Source organism: Ranitomeya imitator, chromosome 4 (assembly GCF_032444005.1).
Source record: "Ranitomeya imitator isolate aRanImi1 chromosome 4, aRanImi1.pri, whole genome shotgun sequence".
NCBI classification, from domain to species: domain Eukaryota; kingdom Metazoa; phylum Chordata; class Amphibia; order Anura; family Dendrobatidae; genus Ranitomeya; species Ranitomeya imitator.
Window position 1 is genome coordinate 580,088,762 of NC_091285.1, and position 23,741 is coordinate 580,112,502.

The following is a 23,741-nucleotide window of genomic DNA, read 5'->3' on the forward strand; positions in this document are numbered from 1 at the left end:
TCCGGAGTGCCGGTGGCAGAGCTTGGTTTTAACCTGCGAGACTCGGCCGTATCTCGCTGTAGTGTGACTCCGGCCTAACTCTAGGGATCTGCATTTAGGCCTCATTTATTTTGTTTTTTCTGATGTCTGAAGAAGAAAAAAATTATTGTCGTCAGTTTTTCAGTTTTTACCGTCAGTATTTCAACAGTGATTTTCTGGTATGCAAAAGAAAAAATACATGACATTGTTGATCACAGGTTAGGAAAACAGTCATGTCGTGGTGATTTATATAGATATATGTTTTATGAAAAACAAGAAGAGAATAGAACTCATACATGAAAATGGGCATGTGAATAGAGCGTTACAGACTGATACAGACCTTTTACACTGAGTAGCTGATTGATAACCGGATTGTCAGCTCTTGTTAGGTGGTTATAATCGGATGTTGTGACAAATCAATTTCTATCAGGAAACAAAGATGCAACATGCATCCAATTCATTACCCCAGTGGATGTAGTTTTTTTGCTGCTTGTTCGTGGTAGATCCCAGAATTTGAGATCTGATTATATGAAATCCAGAGATGAGCTGGGATTAGGGAAAAGCTACAATCCGAGAAAAAAGTCCTCAAGTCCCCGGTGCTGGATCAGTTATTATATTACAGACTTCTTCTATCCTATAGCCGTCCTATCTCCGTGTACAGTAGATGCAGGGCTTGTGCTTTCCTTGCAGCCCCATGTAGCAGAATACCCATCAGTCCAGCCGGCAGATGTGCTGGATCATGTAAAGTGCCTGCTCGTATACATGTATCCTATATGTTTCCGATCTATAATGACGAGATCAAAATGATTTATTGTTATACTTTCGGTGCGGTCACACTCGCTCACACAGTAGTGTTAATCCAGACTCAGCAGATTTTTATTTTTTTTTCTGAAATATGGCAGCCACATATTGATTTTTTTTTTTTGTTTCCTCCACTCAATTGGATGAAAACTTGTTTGTGTAGCAATATCGGTCTGTCCAGAACCCTGAAACAATACTCTCCACGCACTGTAATCACCAGCCTGCTTCTCAGGGATAATAACATTTCTGTAAAGAAATAAAGCTATACAAAGCCCCTTCCTCACATGAATCACCAGGAGGCATTCCCGACACCCCACCATAAACCTCTAAAATGCAGGATTGTTAACAATTTCACTGCTAGATATTACAGCAGAGTGCAGCACTGCCATGTGAGAGGTCGACACATCTGACACCATGGACAAAATATCATATATAATATGATCTAATCAACGCGCTAACTATAGGAAAGAATAAAAAAACTTCTTTTTTTACTCAGATTACCATCGTTATTCATGAGTTTTCAGGACTTTTCTTTACATAAAGGCACATGTCACAGTTCCATTTAGTATCGCACATGCAGATCTCTAAAGGCCGTGTCCAATGTGCAGTTTAAATGCCCGTTGTACCAGGGTTCATGGACATATACATTTCAGGTGGTCAAACGTTGCAAAAAGTGTCCTCAGAATACATTCTGGTCAGTTTTTTCATCAGGTGATATGCACACAGTATTATTTAAGGGGGGGGGGTTTCTATTTATTTCTATGGAACATACAAAGCAGTCTTTTTTTAGTATTAGAGCTCGCTCACACGAGCATATACATCGGACAAGTGCTAGCTGATTTTTTTTTTCTATCAGCTAGCACACTGGCCAATGTTATTCAATCTGTCAGTAGAAATAATCACAGCATGCTCTGATTTGACTTTGAAATAAAATGCCATTCAGCCATGCTAGTTTGAGATGACATCTGAGTACATTCCAATTTCTGCGCACTCACACAATGGAGAATATGGAGAAATTTTGATCTCCATCTTCTCAGTGCACTTTGATTCTTTCATCTGAGAGAATTAGATCACACTATGCCGGCGCTGTGGTCCCACGATGTCGGCGCTGTGCTCCCACGATGCGCCGACACTGCTCCCGCGATGAGCCAACGCTGTGCTCCCGCGATGCGCCGACGCTGTGCTTCCACGATGCCAATGCTGTGCTTCCACGATGCCAATGCTGTTACCAAAAAAGTAAAACGTTTTCTGAAGCTCTTCTCTTTCCATTTGAAAAATTTGTCCACCTCAAAAAAACTGTGAGCATAGCCTAGTGTTGCAACGGGTGTGTTATTTATAGTACAATAACAAGTTATGCCGTTTCTGATATACAATACAGACCAAACGTTTGGACACACCTTCTCATTTAAAGATTTTTTTGTATTTTCATGACTGTGAAAATTGTACATTCACACTGAAGTCATCAAAACTATGAATGAACACATGTGGAATTATATACTTAACAAAAAAGTGTGAAATAACTGAAATTATGTCTTATATTCTAGGTTCTTCAAAGTAGCCACCTTTTGCTTTGATGATTGCTTTGCACACTCTTGGCATTCTCTTGAACTCTTGATGAGCTTCAAGAGTTTGTCTTCCAACAATCTTGAAGGAGTTCCCAGAGAAGCTTAGCACTTGTTGGCCCTTTTGCCTTCACTCTGCGGTCCAGCTCGCCCCAAACCATCTCGATTGGGTTCAGGTCTGGTGACTGTGGAGGCCAGGTCATCTGGCATAGCACCCCATCACTCTCCTTCTTGGTGAAATAGCCCTTACACAGCCTGGAGGCGTGTTTGGGGTCATTGTCCTGTTGAAAAATAAATGATGGTCCAACTAGACGCAAACCGAATGGAATAGCATGCCGCTGCAAGATGCTGTGGTAGCCATGCTGGTTCAGTATGCCTTCAATTTTGAATAAATCCCCAACAGTGTCACCAGCAAAGCACCCCCACACCATCACACCTCCTCCTCTATGCTTCACGGTGGGAACCAGGCATGTAGAATCCATTCATTCTCCTTTTCTGCGTCGCACAAAGACACGGTGGTTGGAACCAAAGATCTCAAATTTGGACTCATCAAACCAAAGCACAGATTTCCACTGGTCTAATGTCCATTCCTTGGGTTCTTTAGCCCAAACAAGTCTCTTCTGCTTGTTGCCTGTCCTTAGCAATGGTTTCCTAGCAGCTATTTTACCATGAAGGCCTGCTGCACAAAGTCTCCTCTTAACAGTTGTTGTAGAGATGTGTCTGCTGCTAGAACTCTGTGTGGCATTGATCTGGTCTCAAATCTGAGCTGCTGTTAACCTGCGATTTCTGAGGCTGGTGACTCGGATAAACTTCTCCTCAGAAGAAGAGGTGACTCTTGGTCTTCCTTTCCTGGGGCGGTCCTTATGTGAGCCAGTTTCTTTGTAGTGCTTGATGGTTTTTGCCACTGCACTTGGGGACACTTTCAAAGTTTTCCCAATTTTTCGGACTTACTGACCTTCATTTCTTAAAGTAATGATGGCCACTCGTTTTTCTTTACTTTGAATTTGTATTATGGCAACAAAAAAGCAGCTAACAGTCTATTCAGTAGGACTATCAGCTGTGTATCCACCAGACTTCTGCACAACACAACTGATGGTCCCAACCCCATTTATAAGGCAAGAAATCCCACTTATTAAACCTGACAGGGCACACCTGTGAAGTGAAAACCATTCCCGGTGACTACCTCTTGAAGCTCATCAAGAGAATGCCAAGAGTGTGCAAAGCAGTCATCAAAGCAAAAGGTGGCTACTTTGAAGAACCTAGAATATAAGTCATAATTTCAGTTGTTTCACACTTTTTTGTTAAGTATATAATTCCACATGTGTTAATTCATAGTTTTGATGCCTTCAGTGTGAATGTACTATTTTCATAGTCATGAAAATACAGAAAATTTTTAAATGAGAAGGTGTGTCCAAACTTTTGGTCTGTGCTGTACTTGTATGGGATAAAACAACCTGGACTTATCACAAGGGTGTACGGCCTGCTTCAGTAGATTTATCAGAACTGTGTCTTGTAACAAGCCTTACTTGTCTATAACTTGACCAAGAAACATTTTTTCCGGTTCAATGACTTCAAACAGAGATGTTGAAATTGGTGATATATTACTAATCCCCACCAATCCCCAGGTTGCAGCCCTAATTTAGCATTTTGTCCCCTTTTAAAAAAATCTGTCAATAGGATCAATCCTTCCAAGCCATCTATATGGACCTGCAGGTCATAGGAAGCTGAATAAAATGACGCCTTGATATTTGCAATCTGATATTTTTTTAAGAACTATTGTAATTTCTCTGAAATATGTAAATGAGCTGATAAGATCTATGGGCGAGACTTAGATCTCCTTCAGAATCTGCCTCCAGAGATTATTTTAAAAGAAAGGGGACGTTAAGAGTGTGAGACATGTAATGGCTGACAGTCCACTCTCCTGATCTACATGTCTCACACTCGTAACTCCCCCTTTCATTTAAAATAATCTCTGGAGGCAGATTCTCATGGAGATCAGAGTCCGTCCCATAGATCTTAACAGGTATCATTTTTTTTTTAAAAGGTATCATTGTATGTCTATAGATACGGCTTAGGAGGGTTGATCCTACTGACAGGTTCCCTTGCACAATGACGCTTTGTAAACTAGCTGGTAGCCCCACTGTGCATTGGAAATCTATAATGGGACTTAGTGCTAAATCAGCCCTAAATGTTCCCTTCAATCTTAGGGTTAGTAGGGGTCCAAAAAGCTGTAACCCCACCAATCATAATGTGTGATTAATAGTAATACGCTATCACATTAACGAACGTGTTGTAAGGGTTAGCTTTTGTCAAGCACATTAATGCATTCCAGCTATTTATTTCATTTTTCATTTCTTTAATCTGTCCTTTTCAAACAGATACTTGTATATCATGTCAAATCCGATTCCCCTGGATATGATGTAAAGTTGCTTGAAGTATGCAGATATAACCAGTTACAATAGGGCTGAGTGATTTTTGATGCAGATGAAGCCCACACTGGCATCATGGCGTCTTATACAGATGCCAGAACGGCATGAGTGATCCGTTATGATCACTCATAATCCATCCTGATCTTTATTTTCCCATTCTCTTGTAATTGAGCCTTTGGGTTTACATGTTTTACTCTACAGACTAGACTAGCACATTGCTACGCTATTCTGACCATCAACAGCGGAAAAAGTCTAAGGCCATGTTCACACGATCCTTTTTTTCATGCGGAATTGCCGCGATTTTCCCGCTGCGGGTCCGCAGCTGTTTTCCATGCAGGGTACATTACATTGTACCCTATGGAAAACAGGAACTGCTGTGCCCACAATGCGGAAAATAAAAAAAAAAGCCGCGCTGAATAGCTGCGGGAAAAAAGAAGTACCATGTCACTTCTTTTTTCGGAGCCGCAGCGGTTCTGCACCCATTGACCTCCATTGTGAGGTCAAACCCGCAGTAAAACCCGCAGATGAAAAAAATATCTGCGGGTTTTACTGCGGTTTGTGGTGCAGAACCGCTGCAGCAGGAAGTGCGGAGAAGCGGGCGGAAGTGCGTGGGCGGAGTGTGGCTGCCCCCCCGTGCTCCGATCCCGCCCCCCCGTGCTCCAATCCCACCGCCCAGTGCTCCGATGCCCCCCCCCCCCCCGTGCCCTAATCTCCCCCCCTTATACTTACCCGGCGTCCCGGTGTCCGTCCGGCCGTCTTCTCCCTGGGCGCCGCCATCTTGCAAAATGGCGGGCGCATGCGCAGTGCGCCCGCCGAATCTGCCGGCCGGCAGATTCGTTCCAAAGTGCATTTTGATCACTGAGATATAATCTATCTCAGTGATCAAAATAAAAATAAATAGTAAATGACACCCCCCCCCCCCCCCCCTTTGTCACCCCCATAGGTAGGGACAATAAAAAAAAATTAAGAATTTTTTTTTTTCCACTAAGGTTAGAATAGGGGTAGGGTTAGGGTATTTTCAGCCATTTTAACCCTAAAAAACTTCCTAGAAAACACACAGACTCTGCATAGAAAACTGCATAAAAAAAAGGATCAAAAAAAGGACCAAAAAAAGGACCTGCGTTTTCTGCCAAGAGCTGCAGTTTTTTAAAAAACAGTCCTAAAAAAAAAAGGATGGAAATCAGGAACGTGTGAACATACCCTAACGCAAGTGTGAACAACACTGTATCAACAGACCGGCAATAGTTACTGGATATTTAATATTATTTTCTTGATGTATAAAATCCCCTTTAAATGTATCCAGATTTATTTCTGCTGTCCCTGTATTTTGCAGCAACCAGGGACTGCCATATGCTATCCTCTGGCTCACTGGCACGTACATTTTGTCATATTTCCCTCTGCTTTGTAAAGTGAAGGATACACAATGTAGGCAACAAAGCAATAAACTATAGCTAATTGATTTAACAAAAAAAAAAAATGAAAAAAAAAAATTGCAAGTAGAGGAGAAAGGCTGATATATATTAGAAATCACAGAGCGGAAAACCTCCAGAGGAAGAGCTCGTTTAAAGTCATAAAAACTTTTCCCATCACCTTTAACAAGTCTGTATGTCTTTATTCCTGGCAGTAAATGAGGAGCTCGCACGTTTATTTGAATTTAACTTTCTTACAAAACCAATTAAGCCTCAAACAACTGTCAGTGTGCCCCATCCATCCTGTTCTCGCTTGAGGAACAGACAGCTCTGGTTCTGTGCCGCCATTTCACGGCCTAATTAAGCGCGTGTGCCGCCATGCACTTCAGAAACTCATCCTCTGTTCCTGTCCGCGCTTCTTGTTTCTGTTGAGCTGTTCTTGATGCTTTGTATCTCAGTCACTAGGTATCTCACTTATGTAATAGAAAGCAGAATACAAAGATGATGTTCCATCCAAGCCAGAAATGGCCGACATAACCTAAAGGGGTCATATTAGCTATCCAGTCAGTGGGGTCTGACCCCGTACAGATACACTGCTCCACTTCATCACCGCTCACCTTTTAATAACTTTATCCAGGGTGGCTCCATGGAAAGGTGTTTAAGACCGAATTCAGACGTCCATGAAACGTGATCAGGTCAGGAGGTCCACGGTCACCTGATCCTGGACCTCCTGACCTGAGCAGAGCAGCTTTTTATCTGCTTGTGAAGCTGTTGAATTTGAGTCGGGAGACCTGCGCCTGGTTCTGCCATCATGATCCACATGATGTGTTCATACTTCGCCAATGGCCAGCTATGCGTTTTTCCAGAAAATACAGAGCCCCTACCATTTGGACAGGTCCTACGATGAGACAACCTTTCCATCAGTGTGCAAAAGTTCTCAGTAGACATTGCTTTACACACTGTGCTTTGCATTTTCTGCCAAAACCCTGCAGAAGCAGGCGATATCCATGGTAATTCTGATCATGGTAGTGGGTCTGTTCAGGTGCCATGGTCCGTAGTGACTGTGGCACTTAAGTATTTTAGCAGAAGGTAAGGATCTCTCTATAATCTTTTTGGTTCCTCGTTGATGCTATCCTTGGTTCCAATGTTGCTATCACAATAAGAGCCAAACAAAATCTGACTCTATGTACCACATAAGCCCAAGTGGTGCCTTCCTGCCAATATAATGTCATTGCAGGTAAAGATCCTAGCTATGTCTATGTGCCTAAATTAGTGCACAGGTGCCGATGTAATGCCATGGCAGCAAAAAGGCCCTAACAAAAGCTATATCTACAGTGGCTTGCAAAAGTTTTCACCCCCTTGGCTTTTTACCTATTTTGTTACATTACAACCCATGTATCTTTCCTGTAACCCATGTTTAAATATTTCTCTATCCCCATGATGGCACCACGGAGAGAGGGGTCCGCCCCCAGGGACAGGAAACCTACAGATGAAAAAGGGCGTACCTCTCTCCCACATCAGTTGGTTTCCTGTCCCTGACGGGGAACCTACAGCACGTACCTGAAGGATTCTTCGTGGGATTCCAGGGAGCTGGCCGGTCGGTTCCTGACAGGGGGCGCCCTGTCACGGCTGGGTCCAGCAGGTTTTCGCCCCCCTTTTCATCCAACCCTGAAGCACCACCACGGGGGTCGGCAGGCCCTATGGGTGAGTGTTGCTGGGGGAGGCAGTGAAGAGGATCGAGCCTGCTTTCCCCAGGGGAAAAAAAAAAAGGGGGAGGAAAGAGGCAGGTGACGGCGGTCACCGATACAGCCTCTGTACCGCTATTCGGTACATGGAGGTAGCGGCGGCTACGCTACCATAGCAGGCGCAGGAGCGCTAGATCGCGCAAAAGCGCCTCATGTCACCGCTGGACACCGCCGCCCAAACCGGAAGTGCGGGCCAGGGCGGAACGATAGAACGCGCGCACAGGCGTCCCCGATAATATCTTCCCTATAGGGCGCCTGTGCCGCGAACCGGAAGTGACGCGCGCGCATGCGCAGATGACCGCTTCTGCCGGCGGCACGTTTAAAAGTCAGCGTTCTCTAAGGAGGAAGCGTGGGAAACCCTCTCTTTGCGGAAAACGCAGAGCGAAACCACTATGAGCGATAAAGAGCAGCAAGAGGCACAGGAATGTGCACAATCATCACCTGAGCAAGTACTGCGGCATCCGCGTTCACAGCATCAGCGCAAGGGAAACGCTTCCTCCCAGCAGCGCAGCAGCAGCGGACGCTCAGGGTCACAACGCAGCCGAGTCTCTGGGAAAAGTACGCGGCCGGCGACGAATCCAGTGGATATAGTCCCGAGGCCAGAGACGGTATCTCTTAGTCGTAAGGGGTGAGTGATCTGCGTGAAAGTAATAATGTAATACGAGATTACTTTTTTCTCCTAGGGAAAAAAATGTACAGGCAAATCAAAGCACAAACAGTGTGCGATATGTTCGGAAGAACTACCGTCCTCATGGGAAAAAAAGCTATGCGGGTCCTGCATAGAAAAAACCATTCAGGAGGAATCTCCGGCGTTCGCATCAGACCTGAAAACACTAATAAAGAATCAAGTTGAGAGTGCCCTCAAAGGCATTAAAATTCCGAGGAAAAAACATGGATCCGGTCATAAGTCTCCCGAATCCAGTGTAGAAGAATCAGAAAATGAAACATCTGACTCTAATGACTCATCGACATCCGAGACCTCTTCACTATCATCAGAGGGGGGACGCAGTTGCTTCCCCATCGAGGAGACAGACGCACTGGTAAAGGCCATCAGAACAACTATGGGTCTGGTAGACGAACGTCCTAAAAGAACAGCACAGGACATAATGTTCAGCGGACTAGAACAAAAGAAAAGAAGAGTATTTCCAATAAATGAGAAAATTCATTCTTTGATCAAAAAAGAATGGAAGAGACCGGATAAAAAAGTTCTCTTGACCCCCAAAAGGAAGTACCCGTTCGATGACCCAGCCTGCACATCCTGGAGCAAGGCACCCAAACTGGATGTGGCCATAGCAAAGGCCTCTAAAAAATTTGCCCTGCCCTTCGAGGACATGGGCACACTAAAGGATCCAATGGACAAAAAGGCAGACACCTTTTTAAAAAACTCCTGGGAAGCAGCAGGAGGGGGTCTAAAACCAGCCATCGCAGCCACCTGCACGGCCCGTGCTCTAATGGTATGGCTTGAGCATTTTGATTCGCAACTAAAAGAGAAAGTCCCAAGAGAGACAATACAAAAGTCAGTGTCCATGATGAAAGGGGCAGCAGCTTTTCTGGCGGACGCTTCGGTGGACTCAGCAAGATTATCAGCCAGGTCGGCTTCTTTCTCAAACGCCGCAAGACGCGCCCTGTGGCTAAAGTGCTGGCCGGGGGACCTGCAGACAAAGACCAAGCTTTGCTCAATACCTTGCGAAGGTGAATTCCTGTTTGGGTCAACGTTGGACGACATCCTCGACAAAGCAGGAGATAAAAAGAAATCTTTTCCCGGGTTCCCCAACCAGTCATATAGGCGCTCCTTTCGGAACAGAAAGTTCATGCGCAGAAGACCTCCAAAAGGAAATAAAGACGGATGGGAAGACAGATGAAACAAAAACAGGGGCTTCTTGTTCAACAAACCCCCCCCCCCTCCAGATAATAAAAAATCCCAATGAAGGTACTCCCCGGGTCGGAGGGAGACTAGCCGAGTTTCTTCCAGCCTGGGAAAGAATTTCAAACAGTCCTTGGATTCTAGGTATTATACGAGAAGGCCTCAAATTCAAATTTCGTGTTCCTCCCGGCAACTCCTTCATGGTAACGCCTCAAAAACAATCACTCGAACAGTCAGCTCTCCAGAAGGAGATTCTGAGCCTAATCCAGAAAGATGTATTGCAAGAAGTTCCATACCAGGAAAGAGGCACGGGTTTCTATTCTCCTCTCTTCCTCCGCAAAAAACCGGACGGATCGTACAGAACGATCATAAATCTCAAAAAACTAAACAGTTTCCTGGAGATACAACATTTCAAAATGGAGACAATAAAATCTTGCGTGAGAATACTCTTTCCTTTGTGTTTCATGACTGTTCTAGATTTACGAGACGCATATTACCATGTGCCCATCCACAGAGATTACCAAAAATATCTCAGACTGCCAGTGAATATCCAGGGGGAAGTAAAACACTTCCAATTCCGGGCTCTCCCCTTCGGGTTAGCTATCGCTCCTCGGGTATTCACGAAAATAATGTCAGAGGTAATGGCCCACATACGGGAACAGAATATCCTGATAGTTCCCTATCTGGACGACCTCCTCGTGGTAGGGAACTCATTTCAACACTGCGAACAACAGTTGAATCTGGTCATTGCTTCTCTGTCGAGTCTAGGGTGGCTGCTAAACATACCCAAGTCCAAAATGGTTCCATCCCGGGTACAGGAGTATTTGGGGATAGTCCTAGACTCGATCACGCAGACATGCTATCTTCCTCAGGAGAAGGTACAAAAAATGACACAGGCAGTGTTACAGCTGACGGTATCCCCAGTCACCACTCTGAGGAGAGCAATGTCCCTCCTGGGCTCTATGACTGCCTGCATTCCGGCAGTTCAGTGGGCACAACTTCACTCCCGGGATCGACAATGGGAGACTTTAAATTTAGGCATATCTCTGCACGGAAATTTAGACGGGCAGTTAGGTATTTCTCCAAACACGATACACTCCCTAGCATGGTGGGCAGACCCAGGGAATCTAACCAAAGGGGTTCCTTGGGCGCTACCGACGGAGAAGATTCTAACGACGGATGCAAGCCCCTGGGGCTGGGGAGCACATATAGGCGATCAAGTGGCACAGGGGAGTTGGAACAAAAGTCAAGAGCTAGACTCTTCCAACATGAAAGAACTGCTAGCGGTAAAACTGGCCCTAACACACTTCCTATATCTCCTTCACGGTCATCATGTAAAAGTCTTTTCGGACAACCAGGTAGTGGTTGCATATCTAAACCACCAAGGGGGAACCAGGTGTCGAGCTCTGATGGAGGTAACCCAATCCATCTTCCACATAGCGGAACACAGTCTAAAGTCCTTGACAGCTCTCCACTTAAAAGGCTCAGAAAACCAGACTGCAGACTTCCTGAACAGAACATGCTTAAAGCAGGGAGAGTAGGAGCTAAACCAATCGGTCATCGATCAAATCGTGAATCTCTGGGGTCTACCAGAAATAGACCTATTCGCGAACAGCCAAAACCACAAAGTGAAAACATTCTGCTCAATCGATCCCCGGGGGAACCCTGTAGCTCTAGACGCATTGACAATTCCTTGGAACTATCACCTTGCCTATGCGTTCCCTCCAATGTCACTCATCCCCTTAGTGCTGAGGAAAATTCGGGAGGAGGGGACTACAGTGATACTAATAGCGCCATTCTGGCCCCACAGAATATGGTTTTCTTGGCTAAGAAAAATGTCCATATCAAGTCCATGGGTTCTACCAGACACGCCGAAACTTCTGTCCCAGGGTCCAGTATTTCACCCCAATGTAAAAAATTTACACATGACAGCGTGGCTTTTGAAAGGAGGTTGCTGAGGGACAAAGGGTTCTCTCCTAACTTGGTGTCCACTCTATTACAGAGTAGAAAACCCGTAACCACTAGAATATATGGGAAAGTGTGGAAAAAATTCATGTCAGTATCAGGGGCAGACCCGTCTGGGGAAAGTCCTTGAATTTTTACAGAAAGGTCTGGAAAGAGGTTTGGCTACAAGCACTCTAAAGGTTCAGGTAGCAGCCTTGGCAGCACTATATAATTATGATCTGGCCAGAAATCGTTGGGTCATGCGATTTTATTAAAGCCTCATCTAGGTCCAGACCCATTCCCCTCCACAACTCTCCCCCATGGGATCTAAACCTCGTACTAAACGCTCTAACCAAACCTCCCTTTGAGCCCCTGACAGAAATTCCTTTAAAGATCTTATCTCTAAAAACCACACTCCTAGTGGCCCTAACCTCAGCTCGTCGTGTCAGCGATATACAAGCGTTATCTTCATGCCCGCCCTTTACTCAAATACTTGATGACAGAGTCATTCTAAAAACTGACCCGGCTTATCTCCCGAAAATAGCGTCACAGTTTCATAGAACGCAAGAAATTTCTTTACCCTCCTTTTGTCCCAACCCAAAAAATGAGGGGGAAAAGACACTGCATACCTTAGATGTAAAAAGATGTCTGGTCCAATATCTATCAGCCACTAGGGAGTGCAGGAAGGATAGGGCTCTGTTTGTCTGCTTCCAGGGTCCTCGGAAGGGACAAAAAGCATCGAAAGCCACCTTAGCGAGATGGATAAGAGACGCCATCGCCCTATCTTACTCATCCTGTGGGACAGCCATCCCAGAGAATATAAAAGCTCATTCGACCAGAGCAGTGGCATCATCCTGGGCGGAGAGAACTGGCGCTTCAATACAACAGATATGTAGAGCGCCACTTGGTCTTCCCAGTCTACATTTTTCAAGCATTACCGCTTAGACTTGACCTCCTCTGATCCTACCTTTGGGCGAAGGGTTCTAGAGGCAGTGGTCCCTCCCTAAGAGCTCTATCTATTCAAATCTCTCCGTGGTGCCATCATGGGGATAGAGAAAATGGTAGTTACCTGCCGATAACGGTATTTCTCTGATCCTATGATGGCACCCGTATATTCCCTCCCTTTTCACACACAGGTGTGCACTTGGTAATGTACTAGTAATTAATTTTAGTCACGGTGCCTCTGTTAAGTTAAATAGGTTAAGTTTAATTTGTGCAAATATTGAATTGCAGCTGAAGTTCTGTATAAGGCTCTGTAATCCAACTGATGTGGGAGAGAGGTACGCCCTTTTTCATCTGTAGGTTTCCTGTCCCTGGGGGCGGACCCCTCTCTCCGTGGTGCCATCATGGGATCAGAGCAGTGGGCAGCACGGTGGCGCAGTGGTTGGGCAGCACGGTGGCGCAGTGGTTAGCACAGCAGCCTTGCAGCGCTGGGGTCCTGGGTTCTAATCCCACTCAGGACAACATCTGCAAAGAGTTTGTATGTTCTCTCCGTGTTTGCGTGGGTTTCCTCCGGGCACTCCGGTTTCCTCCCACATTCCAAAGACATACTGATAGGGATTCTAGATTGTGAGCCCCATCGGGGACAGTGATGATAATGTGTGCAAACTGTAAAGCGCTGCGGAATATGTTAGCGCTATATAAAAATAAAGATTATTATTATTATTATTATCAGAGAAATACCGTTATCGGCAGGTAACTACCATTTTTTGTAATCCGATCTGTGTGTGATGCATCAGCATTAAATAGTCTAGGTTAATGAAGTGAAAAAATATAGGTATAAAGTAAATTTATGGGATCAAATAACTAAAAATTGGTATGTGTATATGTAATCACTCCTTTTGCTATGAATCTCCTAAAAAAAAAAAAATTCTGATGCAAGTAATTACCTTCATAAGTCACATGCTTAGTGAAAGGCAGTCCACCTGGGTGTAATTTAAAGGGAACCTGTCACCTGAATTTGGCGAGACCGGTTTTCGGTCATATGGGCGGAGTTTTTGGGTGTTTCATTCACCCTTTCCTTACCCGCTGGCTGCATGTTGGCCGCAATATTGGATGGATTGAAGTTCATTCTATGTCCTCCGTAGTACATGCCTGCGCAAGGCAAGAATATATCCATTATCTTCAAATGGAAAGAACATGGTACCACAACAAACCTGCCAAGAGAGCCGCTCACCAAGACTATCAGCTCCAGCAAGATGGGCATTAATTAAAGAGGCAGCATAGAGGCTAAATGTAACCCTGAATTAGCTGCAGAGTTCCCAAGCAGAGACTGGAGTATCTGTCCATACGACCACAATAATCCGTACACTCCATAGAGGTGGCCTTTATGCAAGAGTGGGCAGAAAAAAAGCCTTTACTTACACACAATTGTAAGACTTGTTTTGAGTTTGACAAAAGACGTGTGGGAGACTCCTCAAATATAGGGAGGAATATGCTGTGGTTAGATGAGACTAAAATTGAACTTTTTGGCCACCAAGGTCTAGGGCCAAATCAACACAGCTCATCACCCCACGAACACCATCCCCACAGTGAAACATGGTGGTAGCAGCATCATGCTGTGGTGATGTTTTTTAGCAGCAGGGACAGGGAAAATTGTCCTGATCAAGAGGAAGATAGATGGTGCGAAATACAGGGATATTCTTGAGAAAACCTGTTTCAGTAAATGAGACTGGGATGGAGGTTCACTTTCCTGGTATTGTTATCTGTTATCAGGCATTTTAGTAAAGGGAAAGGCTGACCGGAATTTTTGTCTTCAGGATTTTTGATGGAAAGATATGAAAAATGTCTTCTATTCCATCACCCACATGACTCAAGGGAGAACTTTCAGATACATTTATATACACATGTATGCTTTATATAAGCAGACTGGGTTATAATCTGCAGTTTTATGATAAAACTTTAGTTTTACAGCTTACAAAAAGCCTTTGTCCCGCCATTAGACTGTCTACGATGGCTTGCTGCAGGTCTGAGCTCCATCTATGTCTCCGCGTGCTGCCCCTCGCTGGCTGCATCACACAAGACAAACTGCCTTGTACAGGCCAGATAGATGGAGGGCCGGCCCGAGGAAGGCGTCTTGATGAAACGGTTCAATTAAAAGCACAAGCATTTACATGGTGTAATTTCCCTAAATTGCCAGCTAGTCCCTGCAGACGGCAATGTTTGGGGGGAGGATTGATCAGAACATTGATTTTGGCTGAAGATGATAAATTTCTGCTGGTTAGTTAAAGTCATTCTGCGCTGGGTCTTGGGCTGCAGTGCTGAACAGCTTCTTTATCGGATGCTTAAAACAGGACTTATTTCCCAAGGCCGCTGGGTCTGTTCTCCGCTCAAGCTATTCCCAAACCATCTCTTACTCAGATGATTTTTGCTTAGCTTCTGTATGCAGATCAATAGGTGATTGAAACTGATTAAAACTTAGGCAACCAGTTACCGGCATCAGTTTAATTAGAAACAGGCTGATTCTTAAATGAAAAGGCATTGTGAGCGGTTTGTTTGTTTTTTGCATACTTAAGCGTCACGCAAAATAAAAAGGCCCATTTAAAAGGTTTGCACAACTAAAGTCCCAGGGGCTATGTAGGCACATCTGACAATGGAAAGCTCCGACGAGCTCTAACTCCGTTAATCTAGATGGTTGTGGAAAGGTTTGGATTAAATAATAACCTCCCACCTAGCTGCTGTCTACAAGCACAAGCGTGGTATAGTTATCGATGTTTTGGGACTCCAGCTGAAGATCCAGAGCATACTAGTGGTCACCGTATATGTGGGATAATGTACTGTACAGTATAGGGGTCTCTGAGAAATTCTGCGGTCACAAGGAGAACATTTATATAGGTTATGGAATTACCAGGCGACTCCTGATATTCATCTAAACTGATGGCAGGAGATGCCTTATTTCTTATAATGCCCCTCCCTACCCCTCCCCACCCCCACCCCTCCCGGCTGCTGCAGAACCTCCTTTTAAAAGATAACTTGGTGCTCCCTGTCAATTATCAATGATCTGTAGTGTCGGTGTTGTGTATATTGTTGATTTACAACTGGAGCAGCTAAAGAACCTCTTTTTAAATAACGTCAGAGCAATTTATAACCGTCAACCATTCAGTAGATGGTACAAGGGAGGAAGCGTTCTACAAAAGCGATTTGCGACAGAACTGAATGACAACCAATATGGCTATGATTACAATTTCCATAGTGGTTATTTCCAGAGTGGTTATCACCTAGCTCATCCAGACTGCTGAATGTCTGTCTTTGCTCAGGCTCATGCCCACTCCTCTTTTTGGTATTGTTAGCAGTACCATAGAATAACTATAATTTAGCTTGGTCACTACCTTGGAGCTATACTTTATTATGGGTTTGGACAGAATTAGTACTGATACTTTTAGGCTCCATTACGCTTTTCTAATTGAGCAGAGAACTTGCCCCCTGACTAAGCTGGGTGAAACGCACCAGAGCTACATCACAGCCAGGGCTCACCATCGATATGTCATGTAAGTGCCTTGCATTATCCACTGTGATTTACACTTTAGTCATCCATATATTGAAGAGTCATATGGTGTAACCTGAGCTTGGTTATGTGGCCCTACATTTAGTCAATCTGCCTTCTTATAAAAATATTATTATTTAAATACTGTCTTTATAGTAATCATTTTTTTTTTGTGAGCCATTTCACCACATCTTTGTTTTTGGTTTACATTTTTGTAATGGAGCCAATAACTAATTTTCCAAAAATCTGGATAAATCCTCATCACTTGGCTTTCTCAGGCAGTCTCATAGCGAACGGATGGAGCAGAAGTGATCATACAGACTTTGTCTGCAGAGTCCCATTCTTGGGATTAGTGAGGGTCCCCCAGTAATAAGATATTTGCTATCTTTATAGATAGGAGATAACGTCCATGCTTGCTGTAAATGCTTCCATAGAGTCCATTCGGGTTCTGGTATCATCGTTGGCAAGACTTAGTGCCGCAGATCGTGTTACTCTTGCCATCTAAATTACTCGAAAAGTTGACAGAATCCCATAGGAAAGGAAACTTTGTAGGGTCTACAAGAGCTATACCCTTAGAAAAACATTACCCAGTTTTCATATAGAGCAGATTGGGTTTATGGTTGAACGGCCATTAGGCAATTGATCGTTTGTTCAATGATCGTTAAACTAATGAGCCAATTATTATTATTATTTATTGTTATAGCGCTATTTATTCCATGGTGCTTTACATGTAAGGAGGGGTATACATAATAAAAACAAGTACAATAATCTTGAACAATACAAGTCACAACTGGTACAGGAGGAGAGAGGACCCTGCCCGCGAGGGCTCACAATCTACAAGGGATGGGTGAGGATACAGTAGGCGAGGGTAGAGCTGGTCATGCAGCGGTTTGGTCGATCGGTGATCACTGCAGGTTACAGGCTTGTCGGAAGAGATGGGTCTTCAGGTTATTTTTGAAGGTTTCGATGGTAGGTGAGAGTCTGATGTGTTGTGGTAGAGCGTTCCAGAGTAGGGGTGATACACGAAAGAAATCTTGTATGCGATTGTGGGAAGAGGAGATAAGAGCGGAGTAGAGAAGGAGGTCTTGTGAGGATCGGAGGTTGCGTGTAGGTAAGTATCGGGAGACGAGGTCACCAATAAACTTCTTAATCATTTTATTAAAACTGGCCTTACCTGTTCAGTGTCAAGGACAGACAATTTTACCTAGAGAACGTTCTTTTACATGTGTTATGGCTGACGGCACTATAACCGGTCAAAGACTAGCAACTACTGGCATCTTTCTTTTAAAGATGGCTGTCTGTCTGTTTGTTTGTTTTTTTCCACCTTATGGTTGGATAATATGACGAAGTTGTTAAATGTCACTCGACAAATAATCGTTTTGGTTGTAATCGTCCATTTTGATCAACTTCAGACTAGTGACTTGCCACCTTCAGTCAGTCTCTTCTTAGATTGCACCCAGCACATAAAGGGTTGACAGTCCGCCGCCGTCCCATTAGAAGTATGCAAATGGTGTGGACAGACAAGTAATTACTGCATCTGCTTCAGACTCATTTAAAGGACTGGCTGTTAAGTAAGACAGAGGTGCGTGGAAGGTGTGTGTTACTGGGTAACCAGATCCCCCATTCAGGCTGCATTAATCACTTTACAGTTTGTGTTTGGGGTAAGTTGAGGCAATTGAGACCTCCGACTAAAGGCTGCACATTCCCTTTCCTTCCTTGTGACATGTGCCCACCACCCACCTGCGCTCTCCATTGTGACCCAAATCATCCCCATAATTAAATGTTAAATTGGTACTGTCAGTGATCTGTAAACCAAACCAGGCGTGTACCGCGCACAAGAAATTGAACCCGGGCCTCCACGGGTGAATTGGCGCACTCCATAATTAAATCATTAAGCCTCCCTTTTTTAATTGCTTGGGAAACTGTAGAGGCATCTCTGGAAGCCAGAGTCCAGTTTCAGGATGAGCTAATTAAGTTGGCACAGACTTGGGTGCATGAAGTGTTAATGATTTATTTTAGAACCCGCCCCTCCATTTTTATTTTTTTCTCGTTTCATTAATTTCAAGTCCAATGTTTTTTGTGCTAATTAATTATTTTTTCCTAAAAATAAATTAAGATTCAATGGTGCTTTACTAAGTCAGGTTCATATAGTGCATGATATTTTAAAATCTGCAGAACTATAGAATATAATGCAAGTGATTGAGGTTTAAAAAAAAAGTGCCAGTCACTCCACAGAGGGAAAAAAAAACTTCATGATGACGTTTGCAGAGGATTTGCTCTGTAATGGTCAGATTTAGGTCAGGGTTGTGCTCATTGGTCAGCCTTAAATTAGTCAAGTTCTGTGAAAGTAAGTGATTGCTGACCCATATTTTTAAGGTTGCAATCAGACGGCCGTGTAAATTGGACCGAGATCGGAACGCAATGCACGGACTGGCCGGCCGGGCTCTCCGGACCCGTGTTTGACAGCTTCATGTATTTCTATACAGCTGTCACACTTGGGTCGGGATAGCGGCTGGCCAGTCCGTGCACCGCGTTCCGTTCTTGGTACGGTTTATATGGCTGTCTATTAACTTTAATAGGAGCGAAGATGCAGAACCCGGGAATAGGGGCTGAACTGGTCCTGCTGTGTATACTGTGTACATCCTGCCACAGCGGGAGCTAAAAGCAGCTCATCAAGGGTGTCGGATATCGGACCCCCACTTTAAGAAGGATATCCAGGACTTTAGAAAACAAGCATGTAGTTGCGAACAGAGGCCACTACTTGTGTGTTGTACCCGATGCCGGTCATTGACCGCTCCTGCCAGATATTCAGCTACTCCCCGTCAACAGAGCAGCGGTTTCTCTCTGTTGACATGGTGGGAATGCTGGTGTCATGGTGATTGACTGCCGGCTTCTGCTACCTAATTGGGAGAACCAGGCTGTCAATCAGCATGACACCTGTAGTGTCCTGGATAACCCCTTTAAGGATAAATCATCTATATAGAAGTCATGAACCACCCCTTTAAAAGTGCTCTTGTCCTGAAAATGCTCTGCCACTACCCAGAAGGGCACTACATGACTGGGTTCAGACCTGTTTTTCTTATCCGGTTTTTTTTTCTGCCTTCTTCATATGAGCAGAGCAACAAAATGATTTGCATCTGTGATCGGACAGGCGTCCTAACTGATTAGAATTGTTAGAACTGATGCTTCAGTGAGTGTCTGGTAGATTCAGCAGAATTTGCACTGGAGCCTTCACTTCTGATATGACCATAGCTTAAAGGGGTTGTCCACTGCCGGACAGCGATTAATAGCTGGAGTACTGAAGGCTGCAGTCAATCAGTTGCTGCTATTCGGTTACAGTTTTCATACGACATAACATGGTCATGTGACCCCCTGGGAAACCAAGCTTCAATATTGGAGGAATGGTGGCGGTTCAAGAGGCAAGTATGAGCTTATTTTATGGTAAATAGTCAAGCTGTTAAGGAGGAGTTGTCCAGTAGTGGACAACCCCTTTTAAATAGTAACAACACTTTTATTTATGTTCTCATTTAACAGTACACGTGAAGATAACAAACTTTGATGTATTTTATTTTTAGATAAGGCTGGTTTCACATTTGCGTTTTTTGCCACTGCGTTTTAGCTCAAAAAAAGCATGCGTTTTTTTTTTCTATAGTTAACATTAAAAACGCATGCTTTTTTTGCATGCGTGTTGCCGCGTTTTGACGACGCATGCGTCGTTTCTATGCTTGCGTTTTGTTGCGGAAATGCAACATGTAGTAATTTCTAGAGGCTTTTTTGCCGCAAAAAAAGGCATGTGTTTTTTTGCCGCAAAAAAACGTATTGCTATGTAAACGCATGCGTTTTTAAGCACATGCGTTTGCTTGCGTTTCAATAGAAAAACACAAGAATACACACTGATAAGCGACCCCCTAACCCTAGGGATCCTAACCCTAACCCTAGGGATCCTAACCCTAGCCCTAGCTATTTCTGTTTATAGTGGGTTTTCTAGTTGATTTTGATGATTGGCAGCTGTCACACACTTCTCATCATGTGTTTCAAAAACGCAAACGCAGGAAAAAACGCATGTAAACCCGTCAAAACGCCGCGCTTTTTTTACCACATGCAAAAACGCATGCGTCTAAAAAAAGCATGCGTCTAAAAAACGCAGCGTTTGCACGAGTTTACATGCGTTTTTTTCACCACCTGCGTTTGCATTTAAAACGCTGCGTTTTTAAACGCAAATGTGAAACCAGCCTTAGATGCATTTTTCCCACTTACCAATTACTTTTTGGATCGTGCACCGATCATTCATTCTCATAAATTGCTCATATCTGTCTACAAATCTGTCTGATCAAACGCCTGCTGCTATAAAACTGAAAGGACAATGGAGGGAGATAAAATCAAAGAGTCACAAGCTGCTAGGGTAGGGGCAAAACTGCTAAAAATGCAGTATAAAAGTGACAGTGTCCAGAAATCATGTTATTCCGCACGTACACACACCGCACCTTATTCTCAAGTCACCTGAATGTTTAGGTACACTTGCAACAATGGCATCTGTAAGATGCCTCAAAAACTGGAGTTTAGGAGGTTTTATACTTTTATTTATAAGGTGCCCTATTTAAAGCAAGACAGTTGGCATTATTGTACCTTGTGGACAAATTCCCTAAGCTTTCATCCAGGATGCCACAAAATATCGGGCCATATCCTTTTCATGCGTGGATTCCATACTCCTCTCCGTGATCTCTAATAGATGTCCTAATTTACACAGATCCGTCCTGGTGACAGAACCTTGCTTACAGTGCCTTTGGGCAGCTGCACGTTTAGTATATCTGTCCGTGGACTGGAGCTGGCACATATTTTACAGTTATAACGGCACAATCTTCTACAGAGATGCTTCTGGCGTCAGTCCGTTATTTTCCTTACTTTCCTGGCTCCCTCTGCCTCCATTACCTCTTTTGGTGATGGTGTTTAAAGGGAATCTGTCAGCAAGTTTCTGCTTTTTAATCTGAGAGCAGCATAATGCAAGAGACACGGATTACTGGAATGTGTCACTTATTAGGCTATTTATTGTAGTTTCAATACAATCAGTGTTTTTTTTAACAGCAGATCATCGCTGCAGGACTAGTTCTCATGAGCAAGCTAGTCCAGCTAATCTGTGTAACCCCGCCCCCACCACTGACTGCACACTATACACAGGAAGCTGCCAATGGGTGGTGTGGGCGGGGTTATAGCCAATCAGCATTTATAGCACTGCTACATCTACAGCAGAGAAAACAGGGATTCTATTAAAACTGCAGCGAGCAACCCAATAAGTGATACATCACTGGAACCTGGGCCTCTGCCCTTACTTCATGCTTCCTCTCAGATTACATAGCAAAAACTTGCTGACAGATTTTAGCTTTTCTGTTCTGAGCCAGAGAACCAGAAGACACTTGACGCTCATCTGTGCGGTGGACTTCCAGTTTTGTACTTCTTGTAGATCTCCGTAGAATTATTAACCAGACTCTTCTGTTTGAAGAGTTAGACGCTAAGTGGCACTGAGGAAAAGCGGTACATATTTTAAGGAAATTGAAGCCTTCATTACATAGCGTTTTAGGAGCAAGGAACTGAGGGATTTTATGGACTCATTTAGATATACTATTTGTACTGTAATGTACAGCTTCGGGGTTTTGGAAGTCTTAATAAGACAGGGAGATAGTGGGCTTGGAGGGGGGGGGGGGGCTGAGACACAGAGGTACGGTATTTTAGGATGTTCATATGATACTGTACCATAGCCTATTGCATGAAGAAATACGCATGGCCTAATTCCAGCACTTGCATTAGATGTGGCTGACTTTGTATATAGAGTGATTGTAAGAGACTGTAGTACGTCCCTTTTTTATCTGTAGGAATATATTTATTGGCATCTAGGAAAAACTAGCAACACACCAGAAAAGACTGTATTATTATTATTATTATTATTATTATTATTATGCCCTTATGATTCAAGCAGTGTATGACAGTACAATTTGGACAGTAAAGGGCAGTTTTATTTTGCTGTTTACTGACAATATCTTGTGACGAATATGTCAGTGTCGTGGAAATGAGCTGGTAATTTTTTGGGAGTGGTGAATGAATATATTATGTAGGCACTGTATGGCGATAGTATTGTGGCATTTAAAGAAGCACGCCTCCCTTCATAATTTGTATCCTCTTAATATATTGCAATCATCATACTATATGGCACTGTATACTCACAATTGCTCATTTTGCCTTTCTACCCAGCTAATTCGTCTCTTTTCCATTAGGTCTGTGGCATCACGTGATTATAAACTGACTGGCTGAATCCTTCTAAGCTCTATGTAGAAACAGGAGATCAATTTCCCTGCATGAGCCATGAGTCACTGCAAAACTCCCTGTCAATGGGGAGGATTGAGCAGCTAGGTTAGGAGTTGATGACGGGATGATTTACCCAGGAAAAAGAGACTTCCTGTTTCTACATAGAGCAGAGGAAAAAAAAAACAATGATCAGGGTAGAAAGGCAAAATGAGCAATTGTAAGCATATAGGGCTATATAATATAATGACTGCAATATGTTAAGAGGATACAAATTCGGATGGGAGGAGGAGTGCTTCCTTAAAAGATGCAATGTGTGGGCGTAATGTGGAACTAGGTTCACACAGAGTTTATTGTGGAAGATTTTGGAGCAGATTCACTACAAATTCCTTATTAAAGGGTATGTGCAGATGTCGTCTTTTGAGGAGGATTGTGTCAGGAATCTGGCTAAAAAAACACTGCAAAGCTGGCATAAAAAATGACCATAATCCACGGTAATCCTTTGTACGTTTAGTCTTTTTTTTTTACTTTTTTTTAACCACTTCAGGGTTCGGAAACTGTTCAAAGTAGCAACATTTTGATTCTTTGGGTGATTTCGATTGGAAGCTGGCCGCTCTTTGTAGTTGATAGTACAGGGAAAAGATGGCAATGGTTAAGCCGCAGCAAAAAACATCGACAAGACTGCTCGCAAAGCCGCTTCAGGATAAAGATCGCCGGATTTCTACTGAAATGTTTTAGCGTCATAAAACCTCAGCAACTTACACGACATGTTAATAACATTGTGTGCACATACCCTAAAAAAGTGTGGATACTTTTCCTATTCGTTTCAACATCAAATCCACTCTGCTGTTTAGATAAGGAGTTTTTGGCTTGTTTTGTTTCCTGAGAATGTTGCGGAAATGCCGGATTTAAAAAACGGAAGTCATGTCCCTTCTTTGAAGCAGATTCCTCTTGGAATTTGCTTCAAACTAGACACTGAAAGGCATACATTTCAATAGGCCAACATTTCGAGATTTTAAAATCATTTTTGAAGCAGGTGTTATAAAGTATTCTAATTTACTGAGATAATGACTTTTGGGTTTCATTTGCTGTAAGCCATAATCATCAACATTAACAGAAATAAACACTGGAAATAGATCACTCTGTTTGTAATGACTCTCTATAATGTATGAGTTTCACTTTTTGTACCAAA

The 23,741-nt window shown here is 43.6% G+C and overlaps 1 protein-coding gene across 1 annotated transcript in view; it reads left to right on the plus strand.

Annotated features, from left to right (window-relative positions):
* Positions 1–23,741, plus strand: part of MAP2K5 (mitogen-activated protein kinase kinase 5) — a 192,327-nt gene that overhangs the window by 80,669 nt on the left and 87,917 nt on the right. The window lies entirely within an intron of this gene.